A 14,976-nucleotide genomic window follows, 5' to 3' on the forward strand; every position below is an offset into this window, starting at 1 on the left:
GAAAAGCCAATGATATCTTTCCAAATTTATCTATTTACTTATATTTCTCTCTCTCTCTCTCTCTCTCTCTCTCTCTCTCTCTCTCTCTCTCTCTCTCTCTCTCTCTCTCTATATTTTTATAAGTACACCTAAAGATTTTTATTATCCCTGGGACCCTTGAGGGACAAAATTCGGCACAGTTGATGACCACTGGATGTTTATTCCAGAATCTCCCTCAGTCAGTTCAAGATGATAATAATGCGGCAAAGGAACATCCAGTTCCAAGTAAATTATCAGATCCAAAACACCCATCAGTGTCCATAAAAAAATAGATATAAGTTAGAAGATTTGAAACATTATGAAAAATGGAACCATTCATTACAGAGAAAAGAAACAAATCCAATACACAGATAGCCCACAGCCCGCAGGGTCCAAAAAGAAATAGAAATTATCTACTTAACCCAACACTGGTGCATTCTGATTATCTTTTTGGACCAGGTAACTGGTCGAGATTTCTAGTACTGAAAAATAGAAATAAAATATCGACAATAATACTTTAAAAAAATTTACTACTGAACGCATGTCCAGCACAATAAATGGAATGACGAAATATCAAACAAAATGAATGGTTACTTCAAGTAACCACCAAAAAACAATCCACCACCTTTTTAAATTATATAACAGAAATAAATGTCACGAAATGATTAATAACAAGTCAAGAAATATTTAATTATATACAGGGCTCAGTCATTTTACCCAACATTGATGAAGACTGACTACCCTCAAAAGACTTGATACTTGACTCAAATTAAGATACAGTAATATCCATGACTTAAAAGTATACTTAATTCCAAGCAGGACTGATAAAAATAAACAAATATTGCAAAAATAAAATTTACAGGCCAAGAACTCTCACTTAAAACTCAAAATTCTTGGACAAAATAGAGAAGAGTGTCGAAAACCAATCCAGTGTACTAAATGTTCAAAGTGTGGACGCATACAAAAAAATGCCGTAATAAGGCAATATGTGCAGTAGGCACATCAGACACCCATACCACTAATTGGAAATGTAAATCCCCAAGATGTATCAACTGTGGACTATCCCATCATGCTAAATCTAAAGGTGGGCTGACATTTGCACGATTTTGTGGCACGCATTGGCACGAACTCGGTCTTGCCAATGCGCCAACTAGTCGTAAACTTGCGTGAGGTGTTCGGAAACTCATCGTGACTGCATCACTTGTCGGGACGAAAGTTTTGAAATATTACAAATTTTGGCACGACAAATTTTTCGTGACCGGTTCGTTAACTATGCAAAACTATTCGTGAATTTGTCAGAGACAGTGCGGGATGATGTGGGAGGATGCGCACCAGTGCGTGTCAGTGCGCGCCATGCCACGACATCCACGACCTGCCACGCATTGTTCACGAACTGTTCACGACTAGTTTGCGAGATGTTCATGCATTGGTGCGCGTTGCAGCATGGTCATGCCTTCCCCGACACGGTCACGCGTACTTCACGCCATGATGGCACGAGCAGTTCATGACTAGTTCACGTACTTCACGAACAATATGTGCATGGCACGAGCAGTTCAAGATATGCAGACGAGTTTGCAAGTTATTCACGACTACTACGCAACAGTGTCGCTCGCGTCAGTGCGGGGGTTATAGATAGCCACTTCTTACCCTTCCACAACTTGCCAGCGAACAGACAACATGCCAAAGAGGAAACAAATATGAGGAAGAGCAAAGCAGAGAAGGCCACAAGCCGACAAGCCAGAAAATATTAGGGCAGAGCCAGAGCCAGAGACCACTGAGAGAGATGAGTCCCTCCAGTCATCCATATCAAGTGTTGACATCATCCCAGAGACACAGCAGGATCCACTTAGACACCCAGAGACAGCCATCCAGTGAGGAAGAGGCTACCTGGTAGCAAAAGAAGCGGGTCAGGGTATCCAAGAAGAAAATCCCTGAGTACTGCTGGACAGATGAGGGGGAGAGGAGGTTGGCTGACCTCATCAAGGAATACCCCCAGCTGTATAACAAGAAGCATAAGGAGTGGCTCAACGTGGCGACCAAGAACAGCCTGTGGAACCGAGTCGGAGAGCAGCTGGATCCCCCTGCCTCTGGTCCCCAATGCAAGAAGCACTAAGAGTGGGGGCTAAATATACCGTAACGTAATTTCGTACTTTTATCGTACCATATATATTAGCAAGATCGTATCTTAATGAACATTTTAATAGTAACAGGCGTGAATTAGCGAAGCAACACTTTAGAAAGGACAATAGATATACATGTAAATATATCATATACTTAAAAACTAAACAAATATAGTTTAGGCTATAGTTTAAAGAATATACAGTTGTCAAAAGATAAATACTACTACTACTACTACTACTACTACTACTACTAGCAATAATAATAATGCTAGTAATAATGGTAATAATAATAGAAAAGCTAATAATTCAAATAGTTACTCATAGTAATATATAATAACCATATATTATTGCTGCTGCTGCTGCTACTTCAAATATATCCACTGAATTATAATTACTTTCCTAAAGCATTATCATCATTATCATCATAATAATAATGATAAAGATGAAAATAAAAATAATGATAATAGCAATAATAGCGATAACAATGTTGGAAATAATATCAGTAAATATAATAATTTCTTATATAAGAGCAGTAGTTTTTATAACTATTCCATTCTTTTCGAAACAGAGTATTCAGATTTGGATTAATAAAATATGTTTTTTGCTAAGATACTGTATCTATTTGGAACGTGTAAGATATGTATAAAAAGGCAAAAATACAGAATATGAAATGCTGTTCAACAAGCTTCCTTTCATCCGTAACAAAAACACAGCTACGAAAATTAAGTTTAAAACAAATTAGCAAGAGAAGTAAAAAAATTATCCATGAATAATTACTCATTTTCTAATTAAGTGAACGTTGTTCTTGAAATATTTTGATTTAAAAAAAATCCCGACTATCATACAAAATTACTCTGTTACTAAATCAAATCTAAGGTACAGTACAGTACGGAATTTTGCTAATTTTTCCGTACTCAAATTGCATCGTACCGTAATTTAGTAAAATTATCGTACCATACCTTTCCGTACCATAATGCCGGCCTTGCTCAGAATACATTCACCAGGGGTGAATTTTTTTAAATATTCACTGGGGTGAATTTTTTTAAATATTCACTATCTTCACAAGAAAACATGGTTGATTCATTTAGTTCATTATATGGTGCTTTTTAATTACTATATACTAACGTTATGACTTTTTACACAAGTAATTACACAAGGGCTTGTGTCCTTACTCTTTACAGAGGTGACTTGGATTTGTCTTGACATGGTGAAGGCACTAGTAAACAATCTGGGTAACCCTCAAAAGAAAAGGAGATATTTGTAGAAATACACCAAGTCTTGGGAAACAGAACAAGAATTTCATGGATGGCTTAAAGAAAGTTCAAAGAGGTCACTGTTTGCCTATTGTTCTGCATGTAACGTTCATCTTACATTAGGTGGAGGTAAACTCGACTTGAAAAAGCATGCTGTTAGGAAAAAACACGTTCAGAATTGTTCAATGTTAGCTAAGCAGCCATCTGTTCTTAGTTTGCCTTCCGTGTCAGGTAAGAAGAAATTAGATGATGCTGTCAAGGAAAGTTAGACTTGCCACTTTTATTTGTGAGCATGATTTGCCAATTAGAGTTATCGAACATATGCCAGACCTCATCAAAGCTTTATGTCCTGATTCAGATATTGCTAAACATATTCAGTGTGGTCGCACAAAATTAACATCTATTGTGAGAAATGTAACAGGAGAACACAGTTTTCAACTTCTGGTAGAGCACGTACAAGAATGATGAGGTAAAAGATTGCTTTCTAGGCCTAATTCCCTTGCAAAACGCCAAAGCAGTCTCACTGTATAACTCTATTGTGAAGTTCTTTAATGATCATGAAATTCCATACAAAGCTAACATAATTGGCTTTGTGTCTGATGGCGCCAATGTAATGCTAGGGACACAAAACTCATTATCTGTCATGCTCAAAAAGGATATTCCAGGACTGTTTATCATGCGATGCATATGCCATTCTTTTGCACTTTGTGCATCCTATGCATGTTTAAAATTGCCTAGAGGGGTGGAGGAAGAAAGACTTTTAGCCTGTGAAGGTATTCTAGATAAACTCAATTATCCCATAACTAGACTGTATCTCGAATTCTTGAATTATGTTTGGCCCATTTTCAACAATCTGAACAAGCAAATGCAGTCAGAAAGCAGTCAGATTCACAAATTACATAGTTCTATATCTCACTGCTACCAAACAATCTTGAACTCTTATCTAAAAGAAGATAGCTTAAGAAACAGATCACTTGGCAGTATTGCATTTGCTGATCCTCATAACTTTAAAAAGCTAGAAAACATGTATCTTGGTGCTCAAGTTGGCAGGTCACTTTCGAGAGATCATGGAATAGAATTACGAAGTATTCAAGAATTTCGACAGCGTTGCTTGTCATTTTACATTGAAGCTGCTAGTCAAATATTGAAGAGATTTTCTTTCAACAACCCAGTCTTTCAAAACTTAGAAGCATTAAACCCTGCGGTTGTGAAAAGTAAGGCAGTAACTTCTCTTGCACCTCTTATGGCAGCTTTCCCATCCTCATCCTTTCTCACTGAGAACATGGTGCAAGGCATTGAAGATGAGTGGATGTCACTGCTAAGCTCAGAGATATTGACTAGTTCTAGTGAAGAAATGGCAGTTACATTCTGGATAAAAGTAAGAGATGCAAAGCCTGGGAACAGAGACCATCTTTTTCCTCTTTTATCGAACTTCATGTTAAACTTGTTGTGTCTCCCACACTCTAGTGCAACGGTTGAAAGAGTATTTTCGGCCGTGAATAGGCTAAAAACTAAATTACGGAATAGGTTGCCCACAGAAACCATCAATGGAATGTTGCACATAAAAAAGATTTCTGAGTAATAGCAAGTGTTATAATCCACCAATAGATAAGCCATTGCTAGCTAAATTCAAAAGCAGCATGTATAAGAAGGGCATTACTAAGGATACAGAGGGTAGTGATGAGGATTAGTATGGTAATTTCCAACAACATATCACCCAGTGTAGTGTATTAATTATGAGTACAATAAGTGAACTAATATTTTTGTTTTACTAATAACTTGCCAAGTACCTATATCATTAACCTTTAAACGCCGACTGGACGTATTTTACGTCGACATTTTTTGTCTCTCGGGTGCCGACTGGACGTATTTTACGTCAACATACAAAAGTTTTTTTAAAAATTCGCGGAAAAATACTTTTAGGCCTACCAGCCGAAAACTCTTGAATCACGCCCCTTGGGGGATGCTGGGAGTTCACGGATCAAGGTGTTGTTTTGTTTACAATCATTACGCAGGCGCACAAGCGCGAATTTCTTTCTTGCCGCACTAAAAAGTATCTGTGACACATCTCGGAAATTATTTTGTCACTTTGACATAATTTTTGTACCATTTAAATTAGCCGTTACATGGATTATTATATATGAAAATGTGCGCATTTTTATGTAGAATACAACACAAAAATACTCATGGTTGTAGCTTTTATCAGTTTTGAGATATTTTCATATAAATAACGATAAGTGCCAAAATTTCAACCTTTGGTCAACTTTGACTCTACCGAAATGGTCGAAAAAAGCAATTGTAAGCTAAAACTCTTATATTTTAGTAATATTCAATCATATACCTTAATTTTGCAACTAATTGGAAGTGTCTAGCACAATATTTCGATTTATGGTGAATTTATGAAAAAACTTTTTCCTTATGTCCGCGCGGTAACTCTTCCGAAAAAATCATACATGCGATTGTGGTAATGTTTGCACCATTTTAAATTAACCGTCGTTACATACAAAAAGGTTTTATATATGAAAATGTGCGCAATTTCATGCACAACACAACTAAACACAACCCATGGTTGTAGCTTTTTCAATTTTGAAATATTTTTATATAAAAAATGATAAGTGACAAATTTTCAACCTTCGGTCAACTTTGACTCTACCGAAATGGTCGAAAAACACAATTGTAAGCTAAAACGCTTATATTCTAGTAATATTCAAGCATTTACCTTCATTTTGCAACAAATTGGAAGTCTCTAGCACAATATTTCGATTTATGGTGAATTTATGAAAAAAATAAAATTTTCTTTACGTCCGCGCGGTAACTCTTCCGAAAAAATCATACGTGCGATTGTGGTAATGTTTGCACCATTTGAAATTAGCCGTTACATAAAGTTTTATATATGAAAATGTGCGCAATTTCATGTAGAGTACAAAAAAAATAATTGAAGGTTGTAGCTTTTCTCATTTTTGAAATATTTGCATATAAATCACGATAAATAGAAAAATAACCACGTTCGGTCAACTTTGACTCTATCGAAATGGTCGAAAACGCAATTGTAAGCTAAAACTCTTACAGTCTAGTAATATTCAGTCATTTATCTTCCTCTTGAAACAAATTCGAAGTCTCTAGCACAATATTTAGATTTATGGTGAATTAAAAAAAAAAAAATTTCCTTCCCTCCGCGCGCGGATTCTCCGCCACAAATCTCCGAAATGCGTACGTACGATTCTCGGAATATTTGCTCCGTTTCATATTACGCATTTCATAGTTTTATATATGAAAATGTGCGCAATTTCATGTAGAATACAACGAAAAATATTTGAAGATTGTAGCTTTTCCTATTTCCGAAATAATTGCATATAAAAAAATATATATAAAAAAATTCGACATTCGGTCAACTTTAACTCGTCAGATATGGTCGAAAACTGCATTTGTAAGCTAATACTCTTACAGTAGAATAATATTCAATCATTTGTCTTCATTTTGAAAGAAATTGGAAGTCTCTAGGACAATATTTAGATTTATGGTGAATTTTTGAAAAAAATATTTGTTTACATCAGAGCGTTACGAATTCATGCATTATTTTGTGATAATATTTTCTCTGTGTTGCTTTTATCGTTTAACATTGTGATAATATTTCCTCTGTGTTGCTTTTATCGTTTTACAATGTGTTATATACCAAAATGATCGCAATTTAGTGTACATTACAACGAAAAAAAGGTAACTTGTTACCTTTAACCGTTTTGCGCACAGCACGATTTGAATGCAATTATATATGAAATTTCGTTTTTGCGCTATCATATATCGCATTATTTATATATGATAATGATAATTTTTTTCATTTCTGATGGTTGTATACTAAACTTCAGGCAATGACAAAAAAAGGAGCCAAAAATGAACTCTTATTCTTGAAAACTAAGCGCGCTGTGATTTTTTGAAAAAAATATTTTTTCCGCTTCCGCGCTCACTCTGAAACCCCTCCGGCACACGGGAGACATTTTTTTTTTTTACCGCTTCGGCGTTTAAGGGTTAAGGGGTACAGCCAGAATTGTTCATAAGCTTTAATTATGGCATAAAATTTTGTTTTCATTAGTGTCATTCTTTGTAGGCCAAGAAAATTTTGCATTGTCGCATTATTAATCTCTAAAATTATGGTAGTGTGTCTATATATAGAGGGACTAACATTGATATTATTTATGCAAATTTAAGCATCAAAACATAATTCTACAAAATTACGTTACGAGCCTGTCTGTACATGTAAAAGGATCAAATTTGTGCTATTTTTTTTTTTAGTTATGCATCAGTAACTTCGAATATTTGTATTAGAAAGCAAATAAAGTACATATGAGTAACCTACAGAAATTTCATTAAATCTACAGAAAAAAATGAACAAAATCTACAGAAATTTTGCCAAGGGCATCTGGCAACACTGAGTGGGGCAGGCCAGCCCGAGAGGAGTGCCCATGACGACAAGATCATGGAGACCTGGAGTTTCTTGACACAGCACTGTGACGAGCAGCGACGATGAGGATGATTAATCCAGTCTATGGGGTCCCACAAACAGGCGTCTACTACCACAGAGAAAGGCAAAGGCTAGGGGAAGCAGTCCAGGCACCCAACAACAGAGACAGCCACCACAACCGCCGTCACTACCACCACATCAGGGTTCACCCACACTGACCTCAGTGATACTGTCAGGCAGGTGAGAATCCTAATGTCACTAGTTATAGATTGTATTCCAGTTTGTTCCATTTCTCTTGACATGACATGTGCAATATGTTGCAATCAAATGCTGTACTAACTGGTGGCAATGTCTGTATGTTTCAGATCCTCTACAAAGCAGACTCCCTGGGCTCCAGCCACTTCTACACCGGCCACCAGAAGATCGTCCATGATTTTGCGTGCCTGGGCACATGCATGGCATCCCAGAGGAATCCTGGCATGAGTTCCAGATCGGCTGCCTCAACCTGGTCCACCATTACAGGCAGTGGCACCCATCTTCCAGAAGTAACACCAACAACCACCTATGATCTGGCAAGACCTAAAGCAGCAGCAACCCTGGCAGCCCCTTCAGCAGTAGCAGTTCTGGCATCCCCCTCAACCGGCCACCTGGCAGGCACTGCCACAGCAGCAGCAACCTCCAGCAAGTCAGCCAGCACCTAAAACCTTGTTGCCGCCCCAGTCACCACAGGCCTCCCAGTCTTCAGGCCAGTCGTCCTGGACCCGGACCACTGCGTGGGAACCACGGATGCTACCTGCCCCGTCAGCGACTCCAGTCCAGTTGCCTTCACCAACACCCCTTTATTGTCGCCATCAGTCATCTCAAAAGACACCTGTGACATCATTCAGCTTCCCGTGCCTGACTCCAGGGTTGATAAACAGCAGCCTAGAGGGGATTTCACCCTCAACCCTCTCCACCTCCAAGAACCTTGATACCTCGCAAGTCCACCGTGTATCCCCAGGCAGCGGTCCCAGCATCAGCAAGGACACTGAGTGAGACACAGAAAGTGTGGTTTGTTGTTTCCATGTTAATAAATTTGACTATTTTAAAACACTTGTTTTCATTTTCACATCAAAATAAAGTTAGCCACAATTAAAAGAAACAAAAAGAAAAAAAATAAGAAAAATAATCGAAAAAGTTTTTATTTCAATAGTGGTACAAATATGGATGCAGCTCATGGGGCTACCTTTCTTTCTTGCCAAGGGACAGCACCAGCAAGGGACATGTAGTAATGTGACAGGTAGTCTCGCTGATCCTTCGCCTCCCTTGCTGAATGGTGGCCGGATAGAGGCATCAGCCCCTGCAGGTGCTGGTCGAGTCTCCATCCACCTAGGATCAGATCATGTGTGTCCTGATCTTCACAGTCCACTTCTGGAATTGTGTGTGGGTATCTGATGAGGATGAGGTTTTGTAGGACACAGGCACACATGGTGATCAGGTTGATTTGTCGGGGTGCTGCTGCATTGTTGCCAAGAAGCAACAGAACCGGTGAGACAAGATTCTAAAGGCATTCTCCACAACATGATGGGCACAAGAACCTGTAGCTGTATATGCATTCTCACTGGACCTGTGATCGATGGGAGAATGGTTTCATCATCAAGGTTCAGAGTGCAAAGGCATCATCCCCTGTGAAGTGATAGGGCACTGGCTTATTATCATTAGGTAGCGGTTCTGGTTGAGCCACTCCAGCTCTGTGGTCTTCTACAGCATCATGCAGGGAGCAGTTACTCCATGTTCCTCCATCCAACACCCCACCCTCTGCCCCAGCATCCACACACAGGAACTTGTAGCCAGCATCTGCCACTGCCATCAGTACAATGCAGTGGAAGCCCTTGTAGTTATAGTAGTAAGAACAAGCATTGGGTGGCTTCTTCATGGTGATGTGCTTGCTGTCTACAGCCCCCGGACATTTGTGGTAGCTCTATCTGGAGCTGAACTTGGCAGCAACTTCCTTCCACATCTCTTCAGTTTTGGAGCAGCGGAGCACTTCGTCCTTGTAGACCGCAATGATGGCTTAAAAAACCTTGGGTATAAACTTGCAGATGGTACTTACTTCAACCCTGAAGCTGAACTGCAGACTTGGATAGGAATTTCCAGCAGCTAGGAAGCAGAGGGTGGCAGCCAGCTTGAGTCCAACTTGAAGCAGTTCCCTCATGAAGGCAAGGGGTTACCTTCTCAAACATCTCTTAGAACAGGTAAGGTGTGATTCTGAGGTAATTCTTGTAGCCCCTTTGATCTTCCTTGTGGAGTTCAGTCAGTAGCCTGTCATACTGTCTGAACTCCTGTCTACTGGCCACCCATTCCCTGACCCACACTTTCCTTGGTGTCCTTCTTCGAAGTGGGGTTGCCTTTCCTTCATCTTCTGCCTCTTGCAGCCTTTTCTGCTGCTCTTCAACAATGGCTAGAGCAGCTGCCAGGTATAGACATCTTCCCTTCTCTGCAATGATGATGTCTCTGGCATTCAGCATGTTGTCTCTTCCACAGGCAATCCAAAAATGACGCCAGGGGTGGGGAAGACCCTTTTTTATAGGTTGGGATGACGTGTAGAGTAAGGGCAACCAAGAGAAAGCTAAGAAAATATTGGAACAGTTCAGATAGATTCAAGAGCTAAAGTTTCAACGATTTATGAACTACATGTGTTTACTGATGCTTCTAGCAAGGCGTATGGAGCTGTAGCATACTTATGAAGGGAAGAAGGGGAAATTAACATCTTGATGTCTAAAATGAGGGTGACTCCTAGAAAGCAAGCTAAACTAACAATTCCCAAACTAGAATTGCTAGACTTAACTTAAGGTCTCAGGTTAGGCAAGCATTTAAGCAAACTGTTAGACATTCACAATGTAACTGTGAAGACAGGCAACAAAGTTGCCATGGCCTGGGTAGACAGCAGGGAAGAAAATAAGAATACCTTCATTTCAAATAGGGTTGGGGAGATTAACTCTATTCAGCAGGAGTGTTGAGTTGGTCTCCAGTATATCCCCATCAATTGCAACCCAGCTGACATCATTACCTGGGGGGACGAGCTTTGAGGAACTGAAATGGAGTCACCTTTGGAAGGAGGGCCCTGATTATCTACACTAGTCTGGAGAACTAGTGGCACCTGTAAGTTAAGCTGCTGCAACTGACCTTATCAATATCACTCTGTAACTGTCACCCTTAAAGAATTGTGTGATGAAGGAAGTCTGTCCAAACCTGCCAGACTCTGGAACCAGAGGGGAGTAGCGTGGATTTCAAGTATATGATGAGAGTAACTAAATACGTTTTGAGGTTCATACTGAGTAGTGCTGATCCATTTTGGAAATTACTTTACCTTGAGAAAAGGCACAATTTCCCAACCATATGTGATCACATGGAAAATGGTGTGTGCCTAAACACACTGATAATTTTATTTGTCAGTTAAATTTAACCTTGAGAGAAGGTATCATTCATTCTAGTAATCGATTGTTGAACAATGAGTCATGTAAAAGCCTGCTAGTATTATTGCCCCATAAGGAAACTAATGACCTTTACCAGCAGGAATGTTTGACACTAAGTTTGAGATCACTGGCCAAGGGTGTAGCAGGAAGGTGCAGTTTGTAATATCGCCTACAAGCCTATTCTACGATCGCCTACTCCACTCCCAGCTGATCGAGAGGTAGCTAGTGATAGGGGTGAAGGCGATGATAAGTAGGATCAGAATGAAGTGTTGGAACAGACTGCATGGAAGCCAAGAAGAGGAGTTGCTACTAAGCAGAGGCGGAGAATAGTAGTGTGTTTTCGAGATGGAACTGTATAATAGTAGCTTCATAGCCAGAGGCAAACTGTAAAGTGTGGAAGTCTGGTACGAATTTGAAGGCGTGAGGATATAGGTGGGTGTGCATCAGTATATGACGGGTGCAGTTACTAGGGGCATCCACAGTAGTGAAAAGGTGCGATTATCTGATTGTGCCTCAATATCACCCTGAGGAATGAGAGTAGATTCCTCTCAAGACTCCACAAGAGCAATCGTGAGTTCGTATGAACCAGAATGAAGCATGTGAAGTCACACAAACCACGACCTGTATGCTGCTAGTCACCACAATAAATCTCTTAATTGTACGACAGACAACAGAATACAAAGGTTGAGTGGTAGATAATTGATGTATATTGCATTTGATAGATATGAATCTTGCCATTGCAAGAGGTGCACTGGGCCACCGAGTTGCTATACGTACTCAGTTGAACTTGCATGTATTATATCACCGATTACTACTGTCATAGCCATTTCTATTGAAGCCTTGCTTTGATATGTCTTGTGAGTATTATTGTTTTTTTTTTTATATCTCATGCTTATTATTGATGCCTTTGATATGTCTATTACTTATTATTTATTGATGCTTTCTGATGTCTCATGCTCATTATTGATGCTTTTTGATTTGCCTCATGCTTATTAATTGATGTGTATTGATATGTCTCATGCTTATTATTGATGCTTTTTTATTTGATTCTCATGTCATTGATTTACATTGCTAGTAACACCCACACTGTGTCCATGATTTCCATTGCTATGCTCATTGTATTGTAATGCACATGTCTGCTATTGTGTTTTTTCTTTGATTGTGTGTACTGAATTTCCTTTGAGTGATCACTGCATGTCGCTGTACTGTAGTCGAGAGCCGACCTCATCTCGTATCGCTGCAGATGAGCTTGGGCCACTACTGATTCTGGTGGATTGTCCACTTGGAGTTTGCTTGCCTAGTACATTCCACCCGAGTCTTCCTAACTAACTTTCTTTTTTGGGGGGAGGGTGGAGAATGTCGTGAAAAAATTCAGTGCATGGGATTTTTCACTTGAAACTCCCACTGAATCTATGGGGGCTGACATAATGGCGGTAACTTACTAGACGAGGCACGTCAGACGAGATTGAAAAAGAAACCCACAAAATTACAGCCACCATATCAATAACGCCTCGACAAGTAGTATAGTTCCAGAAGACTGCTGTGCCTTGACCAAGGCTGACAACCAAAACACATCTCTTAAAACAGAGCCACAGATAGGGTCTGAAAGTATTTGAGTGTTGAGTTAACACTATACACGATAATTTCGTGGGTCTCTTTAAATGTTCAGAAGAAAAAGTTACAGTTTGGTTCATATACACGATTGTTATTGCATTTCACTGAAATGCATGTACAAGCCACATTATACAATGTTATATTTCGTTTCATCACTTGAAATCCTTGAGCCTAAGTATGTAAAGATGAAATAACCCAATTAGCAACCGCCTGGACAGGGAAGTCAGATCATCGCACGATTCACTCGCCCTTGTCATTCCAAGGTTCCAGTCCAAGATGGAAGTGTGGATTGGTCTCCTAATTGAATTAGTCTCCTAATTGAATTAAACAAACAGGTAGACATTGTAACAGTTGGCAACTGTAAGGGTTTCTTATGTTTTTAAAGTGTGAATGATTGAGTAAGAATAACTGCCTGGACGTTTTTGCATACTGCAGTAGCATAATGTTGGTTGTAACTAAATTTCGGTGGGGTTCGAGAGCGATTGTGAAGCTACGTTTCGAGCACAGTTACAGTAAGTTCATCAAAGCGATTTTGGAGAGCGAGTTATTGTTATGTGAGGGTGATTGTTGAGATAGATTTCTATATTCTTGAAAATAAATTGGAAATGGAAAAAAACCTGATATGTGGAGCTAAGTCACTTTCGTAATTCGTGGGTTGAACATGCAGTCTAGCAGCACAACAAACGCAGTGATGTTTGTCAATGAAATTCCCGACATTACCGATAACCAGACAACAGCACCATCTATTGACAAAAAAAAAATAAAGGCTTTGTTCAAATATTTAAGTCAGTTTTCAACCTAAAAACACTTCATATAACAAAATATAACTTTAGTATACTTGAAACAGACCTTCTTTCAAACATGTTTTATTAAAGATAATGGAAAAATTCACATTATTATTTCTATACAAAATTCTTTCAATTCTCCTTATGATTTGTCTTTCTGGTACACTGGTATTACTTGCAGCTGCCCAATATTCATTGTGCTGTAGGTCGTCAACAGAATTTCGGGCCGTGTCATCAAAGATGACGGGGTATCAGGGACAGGCTAGGGGTTGGCAACGGGTATTTAGGTGCATCTCGTAGGTCGGGAACAGGCCGTATTCGTCAGGGGACTATCCTGTATTTCTTACGTTTTTCATCTTTTCTGGTTTTTGGTATAGGCGTCTACTTGTTTCAACCACCTCATTTGGTCATCATTGGGGACGGGATCGCTTAGTGCAATGAGCTGCTTCGGATGGATTCACGCTATTTATTGCTTTCAAGTGGCTTGAGGAGTCTGGTACCCCACGTTTCACTGGGCAATAACTGTGGCATCAAAAGCAATGTCATCAAGGGGGAAGCTTCTGATTGGCTGTCCTCTTCGTTGGCGGAGCCTCATCCTTATCGGTGATGGTGGAGGTCCCCTCAAAGGGCAAGCTACTACATCGTCCTCAGGGTGAGAGCCTGAGCTTCGATCAGCCCTAGTACTTATCAAGACAAAAAATCGACAAGAAGAAACTATCAACACAGCCACAAATGCCTTACACCTACCTAGTACTTTTGGAGATTACAACCTCAAGTACATCTACGGTAATGAGAAAACTCACAAGCAAAAAACCCTTTAAGACCTATCATTACCCAAATATGGATCACCCCACATACCACCTTGTAAGAAAACAATTCTAGTCTCACCCCATACATCCCCAGCACACACATTTTGAAGTCATCTGCAGAGTTCCTGCAAGCATTAAGATCCACACCGCCTGAAGGCAGTATTGCATCGATGGATGTAGACTCGCTGTTTACCATCAAAATGACCCTTGAACATGTCATAGGGACCCCTCCACCAACCCATTGAATTTTGCACCAAGAAGGCCCCCTTCATTAACCACCATGGGCATATGTACTTAAAAATCGACAGGATCCCCTCCTCGGGGTCCTGTTTGCAAACTTTTATATGGGCATAGTGGAGGAGCATGTCTTTAGGAGCATCAGGAAGCCTTCTATATACATAGGATAAATAGAGGACATCTTCATCCAAGCAGGATCGACGGAGATCGAGGAGATACGTGATGGCCG

At 39.7% G+C, this 14,976-nt stretch overlaps 1 pseudogene; it reads left to right on the plus strand.

Moving 5' to 3' along the window:
• Positions 1-1,551: 1,551 nt before the first annotated feature.
• LOC135195382 (uncharacterized) lies at positions 1,552-8,818 on the plus strand (annotated as a pseudogene).
• The last annotated feature ends 6,158 nt before the right edge of the window (positions 8,819-14,976 follow it).

The sequence above is a fragment of the Macrobrachium nipponense genome, chromosome 16 (genome assembly GCF_015104395.2).
Source record: "Macrobrachium nipponense isolate FS-2020 chromosome 16, ASM1510439v2, whole genome shotgun sequence".
Lineage (NCBI taxonomy): Eukaryota > Metazoa > Arthropoda > Malacostraca > Decapoda > Palaemonidae > Macrobrachium > Macrobrachium nipponense.